The sequence below is a fragment of the Bos taurus genome, chromosome 12 (genome assembly GCF_002263795.3).
Source record: "Bos taurus isolate L1 Dominette 01449 registration number 42190680 breed Hereford chromosome 12, ARS-UCD2.0, whole genome shotgun sequence".
Classification (NCBI taxonomy): Eukaryota; Metazoa; Chordata; class Mammalia; order Artiodactyla; family Bovidae; genus Bos; species Bos taurus.
Genome location: NC_037339.1, coordinates 22,375,679 through 22,398,651, shown reverse-complemented (window position 1 = coordinate 22,398,651; position 22,973 = coordinate 22,375,679). Strand labels below are relative to the sequence as shown.

Sequence of the window (22,973 nt, the reverse complement as noted above, 5' to 3'; positions counted from 1 at the left end):
ATGGTACGATAGCTGGCACACAGGGGCACACTCACATCTTGGAAAGTTCACAGCCTGAAAGTGCATATACAGGGGACTTACTGTCATGGAACACAGCGTCTTGTGTCCAATCAGATTTTGGTTCAAATGCCAGCTTTGGCCTTCACTAGTTATATGATCTTACGAAAGTTACTTCCACTTCTCGGAGCCTCAGTTGCCTCATCTATGAAATGGGGATGAGAGTCAAACACACAAGGCTCTTCTGATGAGTCAAAGGTATAACATGTAAAATGTCTGACAGTGAAAATTCAATATGTGGTCACAAAGATGTGGTCTTGCCCTGGACTGGTGTTGCTGGCTGTACCACATTTGCCTGTTATGCTTAGAAACTAACACCTACTCTTCCAATGAAGCCTTCCAGATCCAGTTTTGTTTTAACAGGACAGAGCAGTCTGCCTAATTTTGATATGACTAACATTTCATGGGGTTTCCCTGGTGGCTCAGCTGTAAAGAATTTCACCTGTCAATGCAGGAGATGCAGGTCAGGAAGATTCCCCTGGAGAAGGAAATGGCAACCCACTCCAGGATACTTGCCTGGGAAATCCCATGAACAGAGGAGCCTGGCGGGCTATAGTCCCTGGGGTCACAAAAGAGTCAGACATGACTTAGTGACTAAACAACATTTCATAGGGCTGTTGCTCACAGTCAAAGGATGGTTCCTGAGCATGCAAGTCAAGTAAGAGCCTTCAGTCAGTGGGAGAAAGTGCCGGGCTTGCTGACTAAACGTCTGCCCGAGACGTATTCTCTCTCCTGAATCTGAGCGACCACAGACAGAAGACAACAAAGGAGAGGGAGGGGAGGGGAAAAGTAGATGATAAATGTCTCCCACACAGTGATGGCTAATTTCTATAGCAAGAAAGCTGACGACCGACTGCCTTACTCAAAGTGAAAATACCTGAAGAAGAAGGGGGAAAAAACCCAAGTATTAAGCACCATCTGTGAGTCAGTTTTGCTTGCATATGATTACATAATGCCCTTTTCAGAAAGGAACAAAACAGAAAAAATATTGCCCAAGTTTATAGAGCCAGTCATTGGTAGAGTCCGGATTAAAATACAGATCTGTCTTACTCCAAATGTCACATGCTTTCAGTTAAACCATACTGTCTTTATCCAGATAATTGACTTCTGTGCCCACCAGGCTCCTCTGTCCATGGGATTCTCCAGGTAAGAAGACTGCAGTAAGTTGCCATGCTCTCCTCCAGGGGATCTTCCCGAACCAGGGATTGAACCCACATTTCTTATGTCTCCTGCTTTGGCCTGTGGATTCTTCACCACTAGCGCCACCTGGGCTTCTACTTAATAGCACTGTTATTTTAAATGGAAGAAAAACACACAAAAAAGATGTTAGAAAAACACACAAAAAAAGATGTTAGGTATAGAAAGAAAAAAACCACCGGAATGTACCTAAAATAACTGCAAGTAAATTAAGAAGAAAGCACCTACCCATGCACAACCAGAACAATAAGTAATGACCAAACACACAGAAGCACTTGACACAAAATACATGATCCATCTAAGACTGTAAGACCTTCTTTATCTCACCAGGAAGGCCAAAGTTAACCATGCTAAATGGCAAAGGCAATGAGCTCAAAGGCCTGTTGGGGGCAGCAGAGAGTCAGAGGTTGGTGAGCACTGTTGGCCACCAAACTCCAGGCCAACAAAAAGCCTTACCGGGAGAGACATTATTGATCATTGAGAATCAATGGGACTCTGCGCAAAGAGGTCAACAGAGGTTAGGGTAGACCTGGAGATGGGTCTTTGCATTTGGGTCCAGACATTTGCGTTTAGTTGAGGGTGGCAAGAGGCATATAACCAGAGAACAAACTGCCTAGCAATGAGTTCAAAGACCATGGGTTGCTGATGGCCTTAGAGCTCCAGTGGAGCTCCTTGGGGCATGAACATGCTCAGCTCTAACGAACAGGCTTAGCTTGTATTCCCTTGTGACAAGAATATGGACCTGGGTGGGCACAGTCTATGAGGTTACTTGATTGGCCCCAGAAAGCATATAAGTTTGTTGTTCAGTTGCTAAGTCATGTCTGACTCTTTGTGACTCCATGAATTGTAACACAGCAGGCTTCCCTGTCCTTCACTATCTCCCAGAGTTTGCTCAAACTCATGTCCATTGAATGAGTGATGCCATCCAACCATCTCATCCTTTGTCGTCTGCTTCTCCTCCTGCCCTCAGTCTTTCCCAGCATCAGGGTCTTTTCCAGTGAGTGGGCTCTTCGCATCAGGTGGCCAAAGTATTGGAGCTTCAGTTTCAGCATCAGTCCTTCCAATGAATATTTGGTTGATTTCCTTTAGGAGTGACTAGTCTTGAGTGTTCTCCAGCACCACAGTTTGAAAGCTTCAATTTTTCAGCGCTCAACCTTCTTTATGGTCCATCCCTTACATCCATACATGACTACTGGAAAAACCATAACTTTGACTATATGGACCTCTGTGGCAAAATGGTATCTCTGCTTTTTAATATCCTGTCTAGGTTTGTCGTGGCTTTCCTTCCAAGGAGTAAGAGTCTTTTAATTTTGTGGCTGTGGTCACTGTCCACCATAAATTTGGAGCCCAACAAAATAAAATCTGTCATAAGTTTGAGACTCCTGATTTTAAACGGACCATATTGAGGACCCTGGTAGGCTGCAGTCCATGGGGTTGCTGAGAGTCAGACACGACTGAGCAACTTCACTTTTACTTTTCACTTTCATGCATTGGAGAAGGAAATGGCAAGCCACTCCAGTGTTCTTGCCTGGAGAATCCCAGGGACGGGGGAGCCTGGTGGGCTGCCGTCTATGGGGTCGCACAGAGTCGGACACGCCTGAAGCGACTTAGCAGCAGCAGCAGTATCCCAAGAGATAGCTTTGAACTTAACAAGACCTGTTATTGAAATTTTAAAAGTCATAGAACGTGAGTGGAGTTCAAAGCCTACACAATAGAATGGGTCAACTACAGAGAATATTTGACACACACATACAGAAAGAATAAAGACAATGTCCACATTCGCATTCACATCTTAACTTAGAGGAGTTCCCACCACTGGTCTGATCCTCTAGTGGACATAAGGACACATATGGCATGGTCACTGCCCTCCAGTGGGCTGTGCACTAGTGTAATTGGGGAAATGGAGTCTGTACGTAAGAAGGTTTGTAATGCTGCCTTGGCATCTGTTAAATGCCAGGTTAGTGGCTAAACAATAAGGGCTAGAGGTGTTCTGAGGTTCATTGTGGTCTGAGATGGTTTAGGCTGACTTCACAAAGAAGTAGAACATTAACTGGATCTTGGATAAAGGTTAGGCTTAGGTGGTTAGAACAATAGCAAGGAGGGTATTCCAAGAATGGGAAACTGCATGAGCTAAAGAGAGGCAGCAGGAAGGTGTGGGCAACGTTAGGGACCATGGGCAGATCAGGCTGGATGAAACTGTAAATTCATGTGCAAAGAGGAGCATGCATCCAGGGATTTTGAATAATCTCACTTTCAGATTTGTAAGGCCATATATGATTTTATATGGGAAAATATGATTTTCACATCAGGGTTTGTCACTAAACCTGATAAACCCCTGGAAGCCAGGAAAGTAAGTCTGCTGCTGCTGCTAAGTCGCTTCAGTCGTGTCTGACTCTGTGCAACCCCATAGATGGCAGCCCACCAGGCTCCCCCGTCCCTGGGATTCTCCAGGCAAGAACACTGGAGTGGGTTGCCATTTCCTTCCCCAATGCATGAAAGTGAAAAGTGAAAGTGAAGTCACTCAGTCGTGTCCGACTCCTAGCGACCCCATGGACTGCAGCCTACCAGGCTCCTCCGTCCATGGGATTTTCCAGGCAAGAGTACTGGAGTGGGGTGCCATTGCCTTCTCCGAAGTAAGTCCTATAAATCTGTAAATAATGCCATCATTGTGTCTACCATTTGGAACATGGTAGACTCAATGAACCATACAATTTGTTCTCTGTTCTTTGAGCATTGTGTTCCTAATAAATATTTTGTTATCAAAAAACATATTACAGCCTTAGGCCAAGTTTTCAGATGTGCAATTCTGAAGCTATATTTTTTTTCCTTTTGGAATTTTAAATATATGTATAAGAGTGCAACCTAAAAAATTAAAAACGATTGTCTAAATTCATCTATCTATCTTGAGTGAGGCATTTCTTTTCCCCTTATCATGTAAGGGCAGGTTTCTTATACTTTCTTATCATTCATAGAGGTGCAATTACATTACACAGCTTCTCCAAGCAGTTAGTCTATGGGGCAGACTTGAGCATTTTTTTGTCCTTAAAGATATATGAATCCTAGATGATTTTAAAGACGGTTGTTTATAACTAATAACATGAAATGTCACTCATTCTTCTCAATTAATTGATCTTATCATATGCAATTCTTGATATAAAATCTCTGCTATAACATAGAGAACAGGGTTGTGGTTGCCAAGGAGGAGAGGTGTGGGGGAAAGATGGATTGGAAGTTTGGAATTAGCAGATGCAAAAGACTACATATAGAATAAATAAACAACAAAGTCCTGGGAACTATACTCAATATCCTGTGGTAAACCATAATGGCTGCTGCTGCTGCTAAGTCGCTTCAGTCGTGTCCGACTCTGTGCAACCCCATAGACGGCAGCCCACCAGGCTCCCCCGTCCCTGGGATTCTCCAGGCAAGAGCACTGGAGTGGGTTGCCATTGCCTTCTCCGAACCATAATGGCAAAGAGCATGAAAAAGACTGTATATATATGGGGCTTTCCTGGTGGCTCCGTGGTAAAGAATGTACCTGCCAGTGCAGGAGACTTGGGTTCTATCCCTAGCCTGGGAAGATCCCACAAGCCACACAGCAACCAAGCCTGTGCACCACGACTACTGAGCGTGTGCTCTAGAGCCTGGGATCCACAACTACTAAGCCCGCACACTTTAGAGCCCGTGCTCTGCAACAAGAGAAGCCACTGCAACGAGAAGCCGGCTGACTGCAGCTGGAGAGTAGCCCCCACTTGCTGCAACTAGAGAAAAGCCCGTGCAACAACGAAGACCCAGCACAGCCAAAAACAATTAAATTGTTAAAAATTTTATAAAAGAATCTGTGTGTGTGTATAACTGAATCACTTTGCTTTACAGTAGAAATTAGCACAACATTGTAAATCAACTATACTTCAATAAAATAAATTTTTTTAAAAAGCTCTGCTGTGGAAGAAATACCCATGTTTGTGACTGAATACATGAATGAATGAAGACGTGCAGAATTGTTGATGCACACATTTAAGATACTTCTCAAAGTGCAGGCAGTGAACCTGCTATATCAAAATCAGCCAGAATGCTGGTCTAAAAATGCAGAGTTCTCTAAGGTAAGGCTCAGAAACATGCATTTTAATAAGTTCCAGGGTGTTTCTCACATATCTGAATGCCCGAATCTTTGCTGTGGAGTAGGAGAGGGCAGACTTTGAGAGACATGGACGCTAAGCTAAGCGGTATCCCAGGACAGATCATTTTGGATGAAAATAACACAAGCAAAGGAGCAGAAGCCCCAGAGAGCACGATCTCCATCATGGAGGTAAGTTAAGGGTCACGTAAGGTGGGGCAGTGACAATGAAGGAAACGCCTGATGTTGAACACCTCCCTGCAAAGGGGTTTGAAACTAACGACAGACACTAGGGAGCCACTGAAGGCTTTGCTTAGGTGAGCTCATTGACTAGATCTGGGCTTTAGAAAGTAAACTTTCTAACAAAGCACAGCATGAACTGGCAGAGGTAGATTCTTGAGACAAGTATACTTGTATTCATTGGAGTGTTACAGCCATAGACCAGGTGAAAGATGATGAAGACCCAAATCAAGGTGCTGATCTGAAGAGACCAATGGGGCCACAGAGGAGATAAGACCTATAAGACTAGAGGAGGAGCTGAAAAATGTCCCTGCCCCAGTGACAACAAGGACCATAGAATGCCATAAATTAAATCTTCCATGAGGAGGAAGAATCTGTATGAAGCAGGCTGACACGTGAATGCATGTGTGCTTAGGCATGTCTGACTCTTTCATGACTCCATAGACTGGAGCCCACCAGGCTTCTCTGTCCGTGGGATTCTCCAGGCAAGAACACTGCAGTGGGTTGCCATTTCCTCCTCCAGAGGATCTCCTCAACCCAGGGATCAAACCTGGGTCTCCCGCTTGGGCAGGCAGATTCTTTACCACTGAGCTACCTGGGAAGCCAAAGCAGGTTGACACATTTGCTTCTAATTCATCCATTACCTTGTGGGTAGAACATCTCATTGAACTCACCGACTTGGCCATAGCCCTCTGCTGCATGCGCTGAGCTCTCCTGTGGGCCAGTGTTACTCAACCTCCTCAAATACTAACTCATTACCTCCTAATCCAACCAACATTTCTCAGATCCGTACTTTGTGGAAGTCACGGTCATTTCAGGGAAGGGTGGTTAAATGATGAATTAAAATGTAGCTCCTGCCTTTCTGAGGCAACACAAGCTAAGAGTCATTGATGTATTCATATTTCCCATGAGCCGGACCTTGTGTGGAATAGTTGATATCCCAGGTGAATAAGTGACAGTGCCAGTAAACCCACATACAGAGACAGATTACATGTTGATGAGGCACTAAGTCTAAAACTGATTCTTCTAGTTCACAAGTTCAAATGTTCATTCAATCAGACAATTTTATTTTTCCCATTTATTATTTTTAGAGGGGGAAAATTTATAATTTTAAACATAAAATGTCACCCTTATCTATTTTATGTGTAGAGATTACACAAAACTATTTTATTTGGGGAAAAAAAAAAAGCAATTCTGCAGTTCAGAAGCGAAACATAGCCTGACAGTTTAATAACCACTAGACTAAAACCTGGAGCGTCCCTGTCACCCTGGACAACAATCAAGGGCTGATAGGTTACTGGCTGCCGTGTAAGAGCTACCACACAATTTCCATACAATTCTACGACCCAACCCCAGCTTTGAACAGCTTGGTCTAGACCCAGTAGGAGTGTCCACAGGATGCAAACATAGGTGTTTTAAATTCAGTTTGTAAAACTTAATCACCCAATTTTCTTCTTCTTTTTTTTTTTTCCCTCTCCAAGACACCAGCCAAGTATTTGGACTGATTTTTTTCCAGAAAACTTACTGGTTCACATCACTTAGACAAGAACTCTATGTCCAGAGAACTTGGAGTTTCAAAGCCATGTGATGATGCAATGAGACATTTGACCAAATTCCATCCTGGAGCTAATGATTCCACCCAAACGGAGAAGAGTGGCTGCTTCTGGTTTGAACTAGTTCTTGAGGCAGCAGAGCCTGGTACCAACATCCCTGGACCAGAGATGTGGATATTAGGATTTTTGTCCTTGCTGTATTACTGATGGGGCTTCCTGGCTCACTGTAAATGGAGCTCGGTGGTAAAGAATCTTCCTGCCAATGCAGGAGACTCAGATTTTGATTTCTGGGTCAGGAAGATTCCCTTAGAGGAAGAAATGGCAGCCTACTCCAGTATTCTTACCTGGGAAATCTCATGGACAGAGGAGCCTGGGGGGCTACAGTCCATTGTGTCGCAGAATTGGATATGACTAAGCGTGCGTGCACCAATGCACCAGCTGCTAATGAGCTGGGCTAACTCTCACAGGTTTCCTCATCTATCAGTGAACTACTTGAGCTGGTTGATCTCAGAGACTCCACTCAGCTTTTGAAATTTGTCAATCCCAGGGAACGCCTCTTAAAGAACTGTTCTCCAACTTGGCCATTCCGGGTAAACATGATCTGGTCCTGCTGAAATTTCCTGTTCTTGGTCATTACAATTAATTAGCAGAAATCTATGGCATAAAAAAATTAATCATAGTGCAATAAGGATGATAACATTTAGCCAGATGGTGAGGAGATGAACTAAGAAGGGAAACTTCTTTTTCATTTCCAAAGCCCCGTTTCAAGAGTTTGCAGGCTCCTTGAATTTGGGAAGATTACCAACAAATCATTAGTCGTTTCTGCAAGCAGGGCCCAGAGTTAGTGGCGTGGCCTGACTTTGAAAGACTCGAAGCTAGTCTGAAGTTTCATTTGGAGCCTGATCAGAAATAGATTGTGGATGGTAAGGAGATCTACCTCTTTTTGGGTTTGAGGGCAAAGAGCCTTCTGACAAGTGGGTAGGAAGAAGGCGGCTTCTCAATCCAGAAGGTGCAAGTCAGGGCCAGAGGGTCTGTCCTGTATGCTGTCAAGCTAAGAAGAAGGATATTTTAGGCAGAAAGAGAAGAAAGAAGGAAGGAAGGAAAGAAAGAAAGAGGCATGGAGCAAGGGAAAGGAGGGAGGGAGGGAAAGCAGTGGGGAGGAGAAGAAAGGAAGGAAAGAAGGAAAGAAAAACTTGCTAAAAAGCCTCCTGCTGTTTGCGGTTCCCTCCCCCTGGCTAGGAAGAGGAGAGTTTTATTAAACTCTTCCCTTTGTGTCTGCATATCTTAGGGGGTGACTTTTCAACTCAGCAACTTTGGGTTAGAACGTACTTTGTAAGCAGATCTGGGTTTTTGAAATCCTGGTGGAGTCTGGTCTCTGTCCTTCCTGTGTTTATCCTTAAATCCCCATCATCCTTCCTTCTCTGGTTATTTGTAGTGGATTCAGGTCAGTGGCTCAGGATTGAAGTATTTTAAGACTTGACAGTAACTTCAGAGGCAAAAAGAGAACCTTCGAGATTCTCTGAAGTTGGCTCATAGCAAGAAAAACGCATTCTGTTCTCCAACTTAAGGATATTTGTGATTTTGGCTTACAAACCGGATTCATTTCTTCTAGCTTCTCATCCCTTAGTGTGCTGGCCCCTCGGGAACAGGAGAGAAGGCCTTAGATCATTAATAGAGACCTGACTCAAATGCACACTTTCACCAAGGGTTTGGCCCAGATGAAACTGTAGGAAAAGGCCGAATAAAGCACGTGAGTGTTTAACCGAACTCAAACAAATGATTAACTACAATGTGAGGGGAAAAACAATAACAGGAACCAACAATGGTACGAGCTCGGATGAATCATATGTCAACCCTTGCTGATTGACGTCAGACTGGCTGCAAACGGTGTTTGACAAGTTAAGGACAAGGTGACCTCCAGGGTCAGATGCTACTGCTGGTTAAGATAATTTTCCTTTTCCAAGGGACCTTCTCTAAAGGTGTACAAATGCAATGTAGAGGGCCTTTCAGCAAGTTACAACTGTTGCCCTAAAGAGATTGAGATTATCTGAATTTATCCTAAAGAAAAAACAAAACAGCGAACAATTTCAAGACTTCAAAACAAAAATTTAGATTTATCCTCTATTGGATCACCTTCACAAAACATTCTTTATTCGTTCTACTTTGCTTCTGTCACTATCTCTCTTCCCTGCTTTTTATTTTCTTATGACACTTATTACCAACTGACATGCCATCAATTTGTCTATTGCATGTCCCCTATTCCACTAGAATGTAAATTTTTTAAGAACAGGAAATGTTCTTCTTTTTGCCTGCACCAAACAGCTTGTGGGAATCTTAGTTCCCTCACCAGAGATGGAACCCAGGCCCTCTGCAGTGGAAGCATGGAGTTCTAACCACTGAACTGCCGGGGAAGCCCCCAAGAATAGCATCTTTTTATAGTCACTGTTGTATCCTCAAATATGGATCATGCCCAGCTCACAGACGTATCAATGAATGAGTGAATCTTATCAAATACCTATCTAAGGGCATTTGGTAAATGTTAGTTAAGGGTATTAGTAAATGAAGAGACAATTAAGTCTAAAAAGAAGGAAGGACGCAGATTAATTGATCACCTATAACAAGATTTCAATGAATGTTAGCAAACAAAAATTACCATTGCTTTTATTAGTACTTGAATTATCTGTCCATGATTTTAGATGACATATAACCAGGAGCTGATTGGTCTGGATAGGGGTCGCTGTGATGGCTGGGGTGACCAGCCCCCATGCCACGTGGTTTCTTAGACTCTAGTAGGCTAGCTAGAGGTTTTTTTCTCATGATAATAGTCTACAGCAGTGTTCCAAGAAGGCAAGCAGGAAGTACTGAAGGCCTCTCGAGGCATCGGCTTGGAATCAGCACGCCACCACTTGCTACTGCTACATTTGGGTGGTCAGAGCAAGTCACAAGGCCAGCCCATATTCCGAGGGTTAGAAAAGCAACTGTATTCCCTGATGGGAGAGGCTATAAAGTCACATTGCAAAGGAGACAGAAACAGAGAGGGATGCAGACTTCGCTGGGGGTCCAGTGGCTAAGACTCCTTACTTCCAAGGCAGGGGGCATAGGTTCAATCCCTGGTCGTGGAACTAAGATTTCACATGCTGTCCAACATGTGACTCTCTCCCTGCCCCATTCCACCCCCAAAAGAATTAGAGACGGTTTTGCAATCTGCCACAATGGCATATATATCATTTGATTGATTCCTCTCTACTCATTAAAAATGAAGTCTATGTAGCAAATACATAGAGTTAAAAAGATAAATGAAAAATTTGTGTATTCACTTTTTTATTGTTGTTTAGTCGGTAAGTCGTGTCTGACTATTTGCAACCCCATGGACTGTAGCCCACCAGGCTCCTCTGTGCATGGGATTCTCCAGGCAAGAATACTGGAGTAGGTTGCTATTTCCCTCTTCAGGCGATCTTCTCGATCTAGGGATTGAACCTGCATTTCCTGCATTGGCAGGCAGATTCTTTACCACGGAGCCACCTGGGAAATACACATACAAAAGGTCAGAGGACAAGATACAGATATGATGGTTGCCGGAGGATGGCAGAATTTGTATTTTTAACTAGTTTATAAAAATATTTGGACAGCTTTACTGGAGAATGCTAACCTCACACCATATCTGCACGCTGTGTAAGGCACACTTCATTCCTTCAATAGGATTTGGCTGAAGTACCCAATGAATGAACAAAAGAATTATGGAGAGAAAAAGCAAATGACCTATTTTTTTTCCTTTTTAGACAAAATGAATCAGCCCCCAAATTCCATGCCAGACAGTTCAGCTGACAGAAGGAACTGAATGTGACATAGTCTGCATGCTATTTCTAGGGAAATGGAGTTAGAATTTTTAGAGTACAGAGCAGAGAACCTTCGCCTGTTAAAGTATTTTGCACGGGAGTGAAACCCTTCATTGTGTGACTAAATCAATGGAGATTATCTTCTCAGTTGGAATTTCCTTTTGTCTGCACGTGTATTCCGCCAGCACCTGCTCCTACATTTACTTCAGTCAATGAGTTCTCAAGTGAAGGACTCGATTCAAGGTAATGCTGAATATTGGACAAAGGTTACTCTGTAGATATTGATTTCATGGCCTTTGACTCAATCTGAGGTCAGTCATTGACCCGCACATTGCGCTCAATGCCATGGGTTGACATGAGCCCCTGCTGGTGTGGTCCTCACTAGCTCGAATTTTGTGAAGCTTAGGTTCTAATACAAACCTGCTCTTGGGTCAGATTTTTTCAGGATTGTTTTCAACAGGACTCACCTGTGGTCTGACTGGCAAACACACCGTGGTGTGTCATGGGAAGTCACATGTGGGTTTACACTAAGGATGAGTCCTCACATGTGGCCAAAAGGCACAGCTCTTGTGGGACAGCAAAGGAAAACAGAATCATAGAAATTCAGAGCTGGAAGATGACTTAGCCTCTGAGGAAAATCATTCCCAGGGACAGTGCGCTTTTTTTTTTTTTTTTTTGGTAACTTTTTATTTTGTATTGGGTATAGCCGATTACAATGTTGTGAAAGTTTCAGGTGAATAGCAAAGGGACTCAGCCATATGCGTACATGTATCCCATGGAATTTTCCAGGCAAGAATACTGGAGTGGGTTGCCATTTCCTTCTCCAGGGGATTGTCCCCACCCTGGGGTCGAACCTGTGTATCCTGCATTGGCAGGAGGATTCTTTACCACTAGTCCCAGGATCAAACCTGTGTATCCTGTATTGGCAGGAGGATTCTTTACCACTAGTCCCAGCTGGGAAGGATTCTTCACCACTGAGCCACCAGGAAAGCCCTGTGAGTATTGAATCTTAAGGAACTGGAACTCTGAGAGGTTAGACTTCATGTATGAACCCACAAGAAGGGCACACACATGTGCTTAGGAGGTCTGGTGGGCAGCTTGAAGGAGTGAAGCCAGCCAGCGGGCAGGAGTGAGGTTACCTCCACAGGCTCCTTTGCAACAAGGGCCTCGGGGTGACTGGTCAACATGATGATCTTCTGCCAGTTTAAAGAAGTTCAAGAGGACAGAGTCTGGGTGTTGCCCTTTTCATGTCTTGGCCAGATTCTTCACCCACTGATGTAAGAACCAGGCCATCCTTCTGGGGGACGTTCTGGTGATAGTTTCTTCTTTGTTATTTTTTCAAAAGAAGCCAGAAATCTGAGTTTTACATGAAATCTTCCAATTTTTAAATGCTAGTAGTTAACTCCAGTGGTGGAAATTCTTTGGGGGGAGGGGGTGGAATCACATCATCCATGGGCTGAATGTGGCCCTCAGGTTGCTCTTTTAAGACCTCTTTTCATTTGAAGAAGGGTGAGACAGGGAAAGCAGAGCAGGCACCCCCTAAAATCATAAAGTGTATGAAACTTATTGGAATTGAGGAAGTGGAGAATTTTTGTTTTATGTTTCTCAAAAGGAGACATGAGGTTTAAAGGCTGTGTGACCTTTCCTTAGTGAATGGCCACCCACATGTGGCCACCCACGTGGGACCCTCTGTGCCACGAGCAGCGGGGTCAGGAGGTTGAAAGCCTAGCAGTCACTGCACTCTCCAGACTGCACTATCCATGCCCACCCTCCAACCATTTTCTGGGTGGGAAGCAGGAAAGGTCTTATAGAAACAGCCAGCAGCACAAGACCATGGAGTCTCAGTGCGCTAAGCAACCTTAACAGACATCTGGTCAACCCTGTCATTTTATACAAATAAACTGAGCCCAAAGAAGGAGGGACCCCAACTCTCAGCCTCACACAGCTGGTTCACAGCTGAACTGAGATGACAGCTCAGACCCCTACTCCCCGAACAGATTGTCTTGAAAATCTTTCCTCTCCCCCACCTCTCATCCTCACTCTGGAAAGAGTCGTCGTAAAGGATATCTCTGAAATGAAAAATCAAAGACCGCTTCCTTTCCGTAACTTGGTGAGACTTTTCATATCAAAAATTTCACCAGCCAGGAAAAACCATCTTTCTCAAATCCTGCACCCCTGATTAGGACTTAGAAAAGAGAGACAGCAAAGGCATTGTATGCTTTGCTTAGTTATGATGAAGAGCTTGCTAAGTGTACACGTGTGACAGTCTACCAGGCATTTTATCCACTCTACTGCCGTTCACCTTCATGATTATCTCCATTTTACAGTTGGGAGAACCGAGGCCTCAAGAAGCTAAGAAGTCTGCCCAAAGGCTCACAACTATTAAAGGACAGAGCTAGGATCTGGCAAAGAGCCCTAATGTAATAAGTATGGTCCTATGGCTGAACTTCACCCCTGACTCAACTCCCAGGAGATGTTAGCTTTCAAAGGCCCGGTTCCCAGAAAACCTTCCACCATCCTGGCATCTAGGAAGCTGCCTCCGTCTCTTATACAAAACACTACTGTGCCCACCTGATCCCACTTTTTTTTTCAGTCTCCAAAAACGTGATCGTCTCTCATGATGCCAATTATGCAGAAACAATGGACTTCTGCTCAATAGTTAACTATTCACCATGTATGAAAGAAAATCCTGGAATGTTTACTTCAAATATGAAAGTGCCGGCTCAAAGGAAAACTCTTTTAATAATTCTCTGGAGTAGGGGAAGAGTTCTAGAGGAAGCCTTCTTGCAACTTTAACCAAAATGTCGTGGATTGTGTATACGATAAGAGCAGAATGTCTTGATCCCAGGAGAATACACAGAAACAGAGGAGGTAATTGGATTAATCATTTTGACACCTGAAAGGATGACAAGAAACTTTTAACCTACCAATAATCAGCGGAGGGAGCTGTCATTGTAGATGGCTCAGCCAAACTATGGGGTATCATCACATTAGCTAACTGCCTGGCCAATTAGAGACGTGTAATTCTTTCATATACTTAGCTTGAAAGTGAAGATGATTCAAAACAGTTTCCTTGTCTCTGACACGTATCCAAATTTTTAATAACAGCTAAGCCCTTTACTAAGTAATTGAATAAAATAATGCATTCAAGCCCCAGAAAACCTTCTCAGACCTCTTTTAATCTCTATGTTTTATTAATGGAAAAATGGATTGCGATTCACATTTCTAGACTGGGCACATGTCACGTGATAGGTTTTTTTTTTTCTTTGTAAAATTTAAGCATTCCAAACTTATTGGAGGAGTTAAACGATTTTGATCATTTTGAAACTAGCTGTCAGATTTAATCTATGCTAAAAAGACAGAGGGCAAATGTATTCTGAAGCTTGTTATATAATTTACAGATTATTCTTGCAATTTATATTCCATCAAATAGGGTATATTAGGCTCTCAGAAAGCACGTAATGATCAATTAATTTCAGCAGAGCCATCATGGTGGCACTTATGGGACAGACATGATTAGACCCTTTTCAAGAAGAGTCCCAAGGTCAAGTCATCAAATATGACTGATTACGTTTTCTAATGGTTTCTCCATGGCCATTAAGAAGCACTCAGCTATTCAGCTTCTCTTCTGATCGTGACATTCAAAATTTGCTCGGATGGCTCCTGACAAGCAAAAATGTATTCTCTAATCTTTAACCACATAAACAATAGCTAACCACTTGTAATTGAGTTTAAATTGATTTCAGGTGGCTTCAGAGAAAAGCAATTTCTACAACAGATTAACCTCTTAATTAAAGTATATTAAGAATACTGTCAGGTGGTGAAATTCTGCTACAGCAGAAAATTATACCTCATTGACATTCATTTATGAAAGAATTGTTGCTCCATTCCCAGGTAACAGGTTACTTATTGATGGTTCTTGCTTCACTGGGTCAACGCAAGTCTGCCTTAGTCTGTAGACTCTTGGTCTGCTGTGAGGCACAGGTGTGGGGAGGGAGGGGGGTGATGTCAAGCAGACTTTGTTTACAGCATGATGCTATCCTTTCATTGTTTGTGATGTGATGCTCTCCTCGTACTTACATCAGCAGAAAGTCACTTTCCTTAAGAAAGTGGATCCTGGGAAAACCACAGACTCTCTCGAGAGATCTGAGGAAGGGGAAAATCCGATGTCAGCCTCCACAGGCAGGATAACCAAACTGCACACTGCCGGGTGTTCTTTAATGCATTTGAGCAGACATCCCTGTCCTCCAGGCTTGTGTTGTCCAAGAGTGGTCTTCAGATCAGCATCACCTGGAAACTGTTAGCAATGTAGAGTCTTAGCCCACACCCCCACCCCACCACCCCAGACCTACTAAATTCAGTCAGTTCAGTCGCTCAGCTGTGTTCAACTCTTTGCAACCCCATGGACTGCAGCACACCAGGCTTCCCTGTCCATCACCAATTCCCGGAGCTTGTTCAAACTCATGTCCATTGAGTCAGTGATGCCATCCAACCATCTCATCCTCTGTCATCCCCTTTTTCTCCTGCCTTCAGTCTTTCTCAGCACCAGGGTCTTTTCCAGTGAGTCAGTTCTTTGCATCAGGTGGCCAAAGGATTGGAGATTCAGCTTCAGCATCAGTCCTTCCAATGAACATTTAGGACTGATTTCCTTTAGGATTGACTGGTTTGATCTCCTTATAGTCCAAGGGACTCTCAAGAGTCTTCTCCAACCCCACAGTTCAAAACATAAGTTCTTTGGTGCTCAGCTTTCTTTATGGTCCAACTCTCATATCCATACATGACTACTGGAAAAACCATAGCTTTTTCATTTCATAGCCTCAGTAGACCTACTGAATTAGAGTCACTGTTTTAACAAGATTCCCCAGATAATTCATTTGTGCTATTAAAGTTTAGAGAGTACCATTAGCCCTCCATATCTGCAGGTTCTGTACTCATGAATTCTATCAACTGCAGATGGCAAATATTTGGAAAAGGAAATTCCAGAAAGTTCCAAAACACACACACAAAATTTCCATGTTCCAGCAGCTTTTTACATAGCATTTACATTGTATTATGTATCATAAGCAATCTAGAGATGATTTAAAGTATACGGGGGTGGGGGGAACGTGCATATGTTATTTGCACAAGGGGCTTGAGCCACAGGGAATATAGCCATTATCCTATAATAACTTTAAATTGAGTATAATCTTTAAAGACATTGAAGCACTATGTGGTGCACCTGAAACTAATATTGTAGATCAACTATAATTTAAGAACTAAAAAGCAGAAAAAAAAAAAAAAACAGAAAAAGAAAAAAATAAGGAACTTTTGCATCCATGGATTTTGGTATCCCCAGCCGTCCTGGGAGGAATCCCCCAAGGATACTAGGGGAGGAATGTAGTGTTCTCAGTGAGTGTTATGATGGATCCCATCATCTTAGCTGTATTCATGCATCAGAAATACCTGGTCAGGCTTCCCTGGTGGTACAGTGGCTAAGAATCTGCCTTGCAATGTGGGAGATACAGGTTCAATCCCTGGTTGGGGGAAGATCTCATATGCCACGGGGCAACTAAACCCACGTGCTGCAGCTACTGAAGCCCACAAGCCCTAGAGCCTGTGCTCAGCAACAAGAGAAGCCCCTGCAATGAGAAGCCCCCACACCAAAATTAGAGAGTAGCCCTGACTCTGCAAGTAGAGAAAACCCGAGTGCAGCAATGGAGACCCAGTGCAACCCAAAAATTTAATTAACTAATTAAAAAAATAAAACTTGGTCAGAAATGTCCCTGCTGGTCCAGTGCTTAGGAATCCACCTTGCAATGCAAAGGATGTGGGTTTGATCCCTGGTCGGAGAACTAAGATTCCACAAGCTGAGGGGGAACCAAGCCTATGCACCGCAACGAAGATCCTGCATGCTGCAACCAAGACCAAATGCAGTCACATCAAAAAATATTTTTTTAAAAAGAAAAACTGGTCAGTTCTATGAAAAGAGTAACAGAACTGGCATTGAGCATGACGGAAACCAGACAATCTCCTCTGGACACTTTATTTTCCTCTCCCTCCTTTCAAGAGCTTCCTGGCTTCCTGGAATTCCTAACCTGGACATGAACAGCCCAGGTGAGTTCGTACCCACTGACTTGGTTCCAGCCCAGGACACGGGACGTTCACAGTTTCTGACTTGGACAGAATCCAGCTTTAACCCTGCACTGTCTCCCTGGGCTGGGGATAATCTGACCCAGTCTCTTCTCTTGGCATTGAACCTTTAGCTCACGTTCCTGCATTGGGCCCAGACTCTGTCATCTTCAGCCTGGGGATTTTTGGTTGCTCTCTGAACTTGCCTTTTTGATCTTGCCCACCTGGTCTCAAGATATGTACACTTACCTGTCTAAACTTGGGCTGGGGCATTGACTTCTAAGCCATCCCATAGGCGGCAGCCTCCAGGCCACTTCACTGAGGCTTGTGGTTGTTCAAAGGAAGTCCCATGATAATGCAACTGTGCTCAGCACCCCAGATGTTTTTTAGGAAAATTGGTTTAGAGAAGCAAATCTCTTGCTTGACCACACACTAAGATCACCTGAAGAAACTGAAATTTTCCAACAGCAAGGGTCCCATCCCAGGTGAATTTAAATCAGAATCTCACATCCTGAATAGAAATGTTTGTACAAGCTACAAGGTGATTCTTAGATGGGGCCAGAGTTAGGAAGCACCAGATAAGAGAAGATCAAACCAGTCGATCCTAAAGAAAATCAACCCTGAATATTCAATGGAAGGACTGATGCTGATATTCAAATATGTTGGCCACCTGAGGCAAAGAGCCAACTCCTTGGAAAAGACCCTGATGCTGGGAAAGATTGAAGGCAGGAGGAGAAGAGAATGACAGGGGATAAGATGCTTAGATAACATCACTGACTCAGTGGACATGAGTTTGAGCAAGCTCCGGGAGATGGCGAAGGACAGGGAGGTCTAGCGTGCTGCAGTCCATGGGGTTGCAAAGAGTCAGACACGAATGAGCAACTGAACAACAAGACAAGAGAAACTTCCCCGCCCCAGCCACGCTCACCCCCACTTCACACTGTATGCTTGAGTAACACTTTACTTCTCCTTATATTCAACTTAGTCTCTCTCCCCACCACCAGAGCATTTAGAAAACAATGAATGAACAGTGTAGCTTAATCGGGGGAGGGGAGGAAGGAAGGCGGTGGGGAGGAAGGACCTTCCTGCTTTATCGACCCCATTGCTAAGACTGCAAAGAAGTTTATCCAGGGTGGAAAGTGAACTGACACCACCTCAACTTACCCCAGCTGAAGGTGCATGCCTAGTTCAGAAGGATCCTAGGAAGTAAGAAGGTGTAACCTGGTGATCACAACCACTCTCAAGCCTGGAAGAAAGAAGCCAAAGCACCAGGCAAGAGATTTAACATGATCAGCACATGTTTTTCCATTGGCACATGTTCCAGAAAAAAGAAAAACTACCCCTACACTGTTGCTGTTTATAAGTGGTCATTCTAACCCGTCCTGCGCATCCCTAATTCTTGGCGGTAAAGCGGAGCGGGGATCGGGTGCTCTTCAAAGGGTCTGTCCACACCCGAGATTAACAGAAGAGACAGCAGCTGACCCCTCCGCCCCTCCCCACGCCAGGGCTCCAAGCCCTGTGTCCGCCTCTGGGTGGGTCCGAGCCCACAGGGGAACCAGGTCAGAACACCTGCTGCGGTGAGGAGGAAGCCAGAGTGCACCTGACGCTCTTCCTCCCCTCACCTTTTCTTTCACGGGTCAAGAATTCATAACAACTGCCACCACGTGCTGGTTCTGTAAGAGCCTGCCCCAGCCCAGAGAGGAGCCGCACCTGGGAACCCGAGAGACATGCAAATTCTCCGGGGAGGGCCCGCCCAGACCCACTGAATCAGAAACATTAGAAGGACGGGGCAGCAAGCTGTATCTTAAGATACCTTCCAGCTGACTCTGATTTGAAAAACACAACTTTATTATTTTATCTGTACTTAGAGTTTTCTTGATTTCCCTAGTAGCTCAGATGGTAAAGAATCTGCCTACAGTGCAGGAGACCTGGGTTCGATCCCTGGGTCAGGAAGATCCCCTGGCGAAAGGGAACGGCAACCTACTCCAGTATTCTTGCCTGGAGAATCCCATGGACAGAAAAGCCTGGAGGGCTGAAGTCCATGGGGTCGCATAGAGTCGGACAGAACTGAGTGATCAACACACACACAGCTTTCTTAGGAGTCTCCTCCGTCATCTTTCTGATCTGGTCTGGTAAGGGGAGGGGATGTGAAAAATCCCACCTTTCCATTCAGACTTCCTGAGCCCTGGAGCTTACGGGGTCCCCAGCTGGTTCTCAGCAGTCCACCTTCTGAATCTCTGAGCCTCTGTTTGGATCCCATGAGTGGTCTAAGTCCTGTGTTCTTGTGAGAGAACGCTTGTACTTTCCTGAGCAAATGAGAATGAAGACAATGATGCCAAGAGGATGAGAGAAAGAGAAACAGAAGGAAATGAGCAATAGAAAAATTGCTTTTAATAATCACCTACTCTGTGCCAAGCACTGTGCTAGACACTGAGAATGCAGTAACCCTTCAAGTCCTTACTACAATCTCCTATAATAGTAACATCACCCCTGTGTTCAGAGGATGAAACTGCTGAAGCAAGAATGTGGTTCCAAACTGCACCCTTCACCATCTTCTCCCTCAAACACTGGGTTCTCTGCTCTTAGGCTTAGTTTATCCCTTCGTTTTGGTTTAGGAATTGTGGCTTGGTTGGCCAAGCCCCATATGTGATGTTTCAAACTCCAATCTTCTTTTGATTAAATTAGAACATCAGTCTAATCCTTTGAAATGTTGAAAAATGAAACTGACCAACGAGGCCAAGAAACTTCAGCTCCAGTTTCTTGAGAAGAAGCCTGAATTTGGATTTCATTCTCTGCCTTGACCGTGCGACCTTGAAAAGCACCGGCCATCTCTGAGTTCTCTCTCTACCATTCTCTGCCTCTGCAGTGCTGCTCAAAAATCAAAAGCGCTATTGATGTAGGAGCACTCTACAAACTGGAAAACACCACCGAAAATAGAAATTATTATTATGTCTAAAAAGTAGTTCAGCTCTCTTTTTTCTTTTTCCTCCAGCTGAATTGACTAACTACCTAAGAGTCAGGAAGGGAGACAAGATCTTTCATGGCTGGGTTCATTCCAACAACAATACTTTCCACAAACATCCATTAAGGCCCTAACATGAGCCAGGCACTTTTATAGGTATTTTCTCTTTTCAGAGACAAGATGTTTATGACTGAGTTACTTCTGCAACTTCTCATCTGTTGGTGGGTGTTATACCTGCTGCGGACTAAAGTCAGGGAGCTGGACCTGGGCAGCTTGATTAACTGGATTTGGACACCATGGCTTGACTCCACAAGCACCCAACTGTCCCCGACTTGCCTTGGCTCCTCGCCACATGCGCATCTGTGTGGCCCGTGGGGAAAGGTCAAGGTCATGCGGCTTTTTCATAGAGGCCATTTGGTCACATGGATTCCCAGCAAGAGAAGGAGGATGAATCACAGCAGCTCCATCGCCCTGTAACAAACAGCTCCGAACGCATGCCCCACTGAGCATGAGTCAGGTTGAGTGCAGAATCAGAGGCCATCTCCTTCCCAGCTTTCTACATTTTTCTGTCTTGCTTCTCTTCCTGGGTTTGTTTTGCCTTTAGGTTTTCTTTTCTTTTTCAACTTTATACCTAGGTTTTGAGACTTTCCCCTAGGTGTCTTGGCTAAGAAAGAGGCAGCACATGTTTTTCTTAAGAAATGCATTCGGTATAAATACAGTATATTATTCCTACATTTTATATAGCATATTTATATTATATCTCATATATAAATATAGATTAACTATATATAAATGTGCATGCTGTGCTCAGTCACTCAGCTGTGTCTGACTCTTTGTGACCCCATGGACCCCATGGACCCCGCCAGGCTCCTCTGTCCATGGGATTCTCCAAGCAAGAATGCTGGAACGGGTTGCCATTCCCTTCTCCAGGGGAATCTTCCCAACCCAGGGATTGAACCCACGTCTCCTGCTTCTCCTGCCTTGGCAGGTGGATTCTTTACCACTGTGCCACACGGGAAGCCCTATCATGGTGCCTAATACACAGTAAATGCTGGAGAATATTTGCCACTATTGATTATGATCACCTTAACCTTAAGGTGATTATGATCACCACCTTAAACAAAGATGGAACGACATTTCCTCAGACATCCAGGAAGCCCACATTCATGGCCTAGCACACACACACACACACACACCAGTGTAGTTTGGGAGCTAAGCTCTCCATTGGCCTTCTATTATCATATCTGAAGTACATTTTGTTATAAGGGGAAGGGTTTAGATACAAGAGGCAACAAAGAAGGAGCAAGGTCAACAACACTGGCCAGGACCTGACCTTGGGATCCCCAAAATAATGATCTCCAACAGAACTTCAGGGAAGAGAGGAAGAAGTCTAGGGGGAGACAGACAGCCATGCTGTCAGGGTTTCCTGCAATAAATTACGGATGGAGAGACAGCCTTTATAAAGTTCACCAAATCTTGCAAAAACATGACTACCGTAGTAGGAAAGCTTGCCAAATTATGCAATTTGGAGCAAAAATGCTCCTTTCCACCCCCACTGTGATGTTCAGCTGCTGGCTAAGCCAAAAGCAGTTACTGGCAAGAAAATAATTAAAAAAAATTTTTTTTTGGCATATGGTGAAAAGCAGGGAAATAGGAAAAGAATCCTAGAGGAGTTTTTCCCCTAACCTTTGATTAAAATGATTTTCTGCATTTGGCAAAACAGCATTAATCAAAACACATAATTCATAATGAAACTCATTTCAAAGCTTTAACCTTCTGTGAAAGTTTTGGATGAAGAATCTATCCTGAAGATACACACTTATACATACACAAAGATGTTCAGGCCTGTCTAGGGCAGCATTTTTTAATAATTCTGAGAAACAATTGAAAGGTCTAAAGATAAGAGAATGGCTAATCAGATTTGGTACATGCATCTCATGGGAATCTATAGAACTATTACAACCAATGGACTGTGTTCATACTGAATGATGCCAGATACAATAAGCTGAACCAAAAAAAAAAAAAGCAATCCATTAGGTAATATACTAAGTATAGGCATATCTTGGCAATATCATGGGTTTACCACTACAATAAAGTGAATATTGTAATCAAGCAAGTCACACAAATTTTTTGGTTTCCAGAGCATAGGAAATTTATGTCTCATTCACTTCCGTATTCCTCCTACCTAAAATAGCATCTGGCACCTTGTAGAGACTCAACTATCTGTCATTTGACTGAATGAGTGAATGTTCATAAAATATTTTGTAATGAACAGTTTTGAGATGGCTGGAAGGCATCACTGTCTCGATGGACATGAGTTTGGGTAGACTCCAGGAGTTGGTGATAGGGAAGTGTGGCATGCTATGATTCATGGGGTCGCAAAGAGTCAGACACGACTGAGTGACTAAACTGAACTGAATGGACAGTTTAATACATATGTATACCTATATGTACACATATATGTGTATATAAACATATAGGTATACATATGTATAGGTGTGTATATATATATATGCTGATGGATATGTATATGTAATAGCTGCTGAAATTGTGACAACTGTCAACTCAGGAATACAGGTACTGATACTTTAAGACCAAAGGATGCTGGCATATATGGCACCCTCTTCCTGTGACCTCTTTACCCCTGATCTCTCACCTTTCATTGTGGTTACTTTTCCTCCACTTTTTTTCTATTGATACATTAATGCAGCACCAGTATATAAAATGTTTAAAGTCAATGAATAAAAGGAATAAGGCTGTTTCTGGTTCCTTGGAAGACCTTCTCCTGCTTTTTATCTATGAAGAAGCAATGGCAACCCACTCCAGTATTCTTGCCTGGAGAATCCCAAAGACAGAAGAGCCTGGTGGGCTACAGTCCATGGGGTCGCAAGAGTCAGACACAACAG

At 43.7% G+C, this 22,973-nt stretch overlaps 2 long non-coding RNA genes across 4 annotated transcripts in view; one reads left to right on the top strand and one right to left on the bottom strand.

The window, feature by feature from the left end:
• Window positions 1–22,973, bottom strand: part of LOC132346745 (uncharacterized) — a 300,409-nt gene that overhangs the window by 17,238 nt on the left and 260,198 nt on the right. The window lies entirely within an intron of this gene.
• LOC132346746 (uncharacterized) lies at window positions 10,699–14,162 on the top strand. The gene is made up of 3 exons (XR_009496685.1): window positions 10,699–11,240; window positions 11,927–11,992; window positions 13,325–14,162. It is a non-coding gene; the product is annotated as an uncharacterized lncRNA (long non-coding RNA).